The 4,420-nt window shown below is 38.7% G+C and overlaps 1 long non-coding RNA gene across 1 annotated transcript; it reads left to right on the top strand.

The window, feature by feature from the left end:
- The first annotated feature begins 2,142 nt into the window (after positions 1 to 2,142).
- LOC114470530 (uncharacterized) lies at positions 2,143 to 3,624 on the top strand. The gene is made up of 2 exons (XR_003674884.1): positions 2,143 to 2,326; positions 3,200 to 3,624. It is a non-coding gene; the product is annotated as an uncharacterized LOC114470530 (long non-coding RNA).
- The last annotated feature ends 796 nt before the right edge of the window (positions 3,625 to 4,420 follow it).

Raw genomic sequence — 4,420 nt, 5'->3', positions numbered from 1 at the left:
AAAAATAAATTTGATGCAAATATTAAGATATATGGACAAGATGTGGAACAAGTGAAGGAGTTTACGTTTTTGGGAATGTGGTTGGACTCTGGATAAACATGGAATTTTCATATAAATCATATTGTGTCAAAATGTAAGAAGATTCTAAATGTGATGAGGTGTCTTTCTAGTGAGGAATGGGGGGCAAGTAGATCAGCATTAATGAAGATATATATACCTCTGATTAGATCAGTATTAGATGATGGAAGTAGTGTATATGGTTCAGCCACAGTAAGTGTGTTGAAAAAGCTTGAGGTAGTGCAATCAAGTGCATTGAGGATTTGTGGTGGAGCTTTCAGGACTTGCTGTCTCAGCCCTTCAGGTTGAGATGGGCGAGATGCCTTTGCACTTGAGGAGAACACAATTAGTAATGCATTATTGGGTGAATTTTAAAGGACATTCTGAAGATCGTCACCCTGCAGTAAGAACACTATTACCTTGTTGGGAGAGTGAGAGAGCAAGACGTGATTGTTTTGCATGGAAAGGTCAGAAAAATGCGGAGATCATGAAAATAGATCAGAAACACTTTTCTTTGACTGTTCCATTGACTGCTACCCCTCCGTGGTTGTTTCCAGCATTCTCAGTAAATTTTAGTTTTTTGAGTAAGGAGAAATCACGAGAGTTTAATAGGAATGTGGCAGTGTTGGTAGAGGAACGGTTGAGAACAACATATAGCTCACTCACATCAGTGTTTATAGATGGGTCAAAGGATCCTAACTTAGGAAGTACAGCGTTTGCATTTGTGATTCCAGCTCTTCAAGTAGCAGTGAAAAGGAAGGCCGCAGACCATTTGGCAGTTTTTACAGTGGATATATGGGTAATTTCATCAGTGTTACAGTGGATAGAAGAATCACAAGTGAAAGAAATAATAATCTGTTCTGACTCGAGCTCTGTTCTAATGGCAATTCAAAATTTCAAGTCTTCTCGTAGACAGGATTTGGTGAATGAAATTTATGAAAACTTATACAGACTTCATAGGAGAGGTTTCAAGATTTAATTTTTATGGATTCCAGCACATAGAGGGATAAGCGGTAATGAAGCAGCAGATAAATGAGCAAAGCAAGCGCTTACTTCAAATGACCCTTGTATGGACATACCTTTTAGTAGGACAGAGGCAAAAATAATTTATTAAAATAAATATCATGGCAAAATGGCAGGCGTGTTGGGACTCATCAAACACAGGGAGACATTTATACGCTATACAGAGCACAGTGGGTTCTAGGAGGTGCACCACTGGAAGTAACAAGGAAGAGAAGATCTTTACGAGATTGAGAATAGGACATACTGGGCTGAATAAAACTTTACATCTCATCAAAAAGCATGATACAGGGTTGTGTGAGCATTGCAACGACCAAGAGAATGTGGAGCATGTTCACCTAAGATGTAGTAGATATGCAAGACAAAGACAAATTATGCTTCAGGATTTACACCATCAGGGGATGGAGATTAATGTGGGTCATGTTTTGAATAAAGTTATAATGAAAACGGTAATCAAATTCCTTAATGATTCAGAAGTTTTGGGAAGAATATAGTTTTTTATTTTTTTTTTTATATATTTATTTTTTTATTTATTTATATATATATTTTTTTAAATTTTTTTTAAGATAAGATATTCTTATGAAGAATAAGGATAATTATTATGAGTTAGGAAAAGGATAAAACTTTGGTTCATACTCCGATACAGTAGGTGGCGGAACATACACCTGCGACCCGCCAATCAACCACATAAGAAGAAGAAGACAATAAGTCCTTTTGCCTGTAGCGGAACCAACGAGCTCAGACAAAGTTCCATGCGGAGCCTTTTGGCAGCTGCACTGTTAGCATCAACCAGTCAGGTCGGTGCAGCGCTGCTGCTCTGTGTGTGTTAAGGAAGATGTGGTCCTTTTTCGCCAGGGATTCTGTCAAAGACTTTGCTTATGAAATTCTCCTGGACAATCTGCTGTGTTAATACTATCAATCTGTGTGAGCTATTTACTTCAAAATACACATTCCACTAAAACACTGCTGCTAACGGCTTTACTTCGATGAAAAGGCTTCCCTGATATTCCTGTTAAATACTTTAATGTGATGGTGTATCTTATATGGATTATTTTTCAACATTGAGGTCATTTTTTGACGGTTTTCGTCAGAATAGGGGGACTACTTTCTTTATCGGATGAATATATGACGTTGCAGTCGCCGACTCACCCTTGTGTATAAATAGAACCTAGAACCCTCTTTAATCTCACACCGCGTTGAACATCATAAGCTGCAACGTCAGGCTCGTCAGGTCAAATGGTTTTTTCTTGTACGTTTACTTTGAAACTATTTCAGTATTTATTTTGTTTCAATCTTTTTGATAATCATGGTATGAGTTCATATTTTTGGCCCAGCGGTTGATATTGGGCCTAGACAGAGAGCAAACGGTTAACCTTTGTAAGCGACGCTTGATTACTTTTTATTTTAAAAAGTTTTACTTTTTATTGCCGTTTCCAGCTTAGCGAATATGACTTTACTCTATTTTATTCAATATCTTATATGGTCGTCTAATGTTACTCAGTACCATGTTGTTGAGGATATACCTTATCAGCTGGAGTGTTTTTTTAATGATTGTATTTTTAAACAATAGTCGACATATTTGTTTTATTATGGCACTATACGTTCTTTATGATGATAGGCCTCTGTTCGGTGCAGTGACTTAGAGGTTTTTCGAATTGGTTGATTCGAAGAGTGACGTAATTGACCTGCGTACAGCCAACGCTGCGTTAGCATTCTAGCTACTCATAGCTAAGAATTAGCATCCTGTTGTTGAGCTAAATATGGAAAGTTCTTGGTTACCTGATGACGTTTTAGAATTTATTTCTTTTTTATCAAAGGACTTGTAAAAGAAAAACCCTAATTCCAGACTCAACATTTAAAAAAAATAAATAAATAAATCCTAACTCCGGACTGAATATTTAAAAATAAATAAATAAATAAATATTAAATCCGGACTCAACATTTAAAAAAAAAAAAAAATTCTAAGTCCGGATTCAACAACAAAAAAAAAGAAAATCCTAAGTCTGGACTCAATATTAAAAAAAAAATTTTAAGTCCTGACTCAACATTAAGTGGAAGTTCAGGTGGAAGTGTACAATATATAACTTTTTTTTTTTTTTTTTTTTTTTTTTTTAAATCAAAGGACTTTAAAAAAAATCGGGGTTGGGTGGGTGAATGGACTGAGTTATTACCGCTGAAGGAATGGACAGTAATTTTTAGAAGATCAGAGGACCAGCGGGAGGACCAAAGAGCGTGGGAGGACCTGAAGGAAGCCTGCCAGGCAAGACTGTACCAGAGGGTGTGGGAGGACCAGCAGGATGGGGCCAGATCCCAGCCTGTGGGCATGGTGGAGAGGGAGCCATGGGCGAGTGTACACCAGAGGGTGCCAGTGACGGCAGCGTAGCAACAGTGGCCCCAGCAACAGCATATCCAGAGCGAGCAAGCCAGTGCCAGAGGGTGGACAGGGCTCAGTCTTCTAGCTTCACTTCAGTTTAAAGTGTGCTGTTGGTTTGCTTAATGGGTCGAGGTATCTGTAAAATTCCCAGGCACTTCATGTTTTACTTTAAAAAAAAAAAAAAAAACAACCTTGCAGAACACAATTTCTCGTACTATTTTCTCTTCCTTTTTTCAGGCAAGCCGTGTAAAGAGTTTTGTACCGTGGTCGCTCCTCCGATTGCGCGGTGTTAAGTGTGGTGTCTGCTCGGATGAAAGCCTTTGTAGTTTGCTGGAGAGAGGAACATCCTTGTGGACTTCTCTGCTCTCTACAATCAGAAGTAGTTCCTGGCCAGAGGGAAAGCCACCCCCCTTTGTTGTTCGATAGGTCTTCCTGGGAAGGTTTCAGCAGTGGAGTGTGAGAGTGGATGGCCTCCTGTGCAGCCCATTGGTGTTTGTGTAAACGGCAACACTTCAGTACTACGCCCTGCGCCACATTGCTACAGATCACCTACATTTCCTCTTGATCCAAGCAGTGAATCTATGCATGGAATGTACATGCAGGTGTAACTATCCTATACATTAGCTAATCTTTGTTTTCTGCACAAAACGGCAACTTGATAGTAATTTTAGTTTAAATATTAAAGGATTGGGCGTGGGGGGGGGGGGTGAGATTTAAAACCGCTTGTGTAGTTTTTCTTTCCACAGGCTTGGCCCCTAAAGCTGATCATCGACAGCATCGCTAGCCACTTGGTATAAGTTCAGCTCAGCTCTCCTTATTTAAAGTAGTGCAATGGAGTTTTGTTCATCCACTGATTAACAGGATATAGGAAGGTATTTGGTATTTATTAATTTACAAGTCCTCCACAGAGTATAAATAAATCCATGTTGACATTTTGCTTGTAAATGGGTCACATGCATATATATATAT

The sequence above is a fragment of the Gouania willdenowi genome, chromosome 10 (assembly GCF_900634775.1).
Source record: "Gouania willdenowi chromosome 10, fGouWil2.1, whole genome shotgun sequence".
NCBI classification, from domain to species: Eukaryota; Metazoa; Chordata; class Actinopteri; order Blenniiformes; family Gobiesocidae; genus Gouania; species Gouania willdenowi.
The sequence above is the reverse complement of the archived record's forward strand: the minus strand, read 5'-3'. Positions and strand labels throughout refer to the sequence as shown.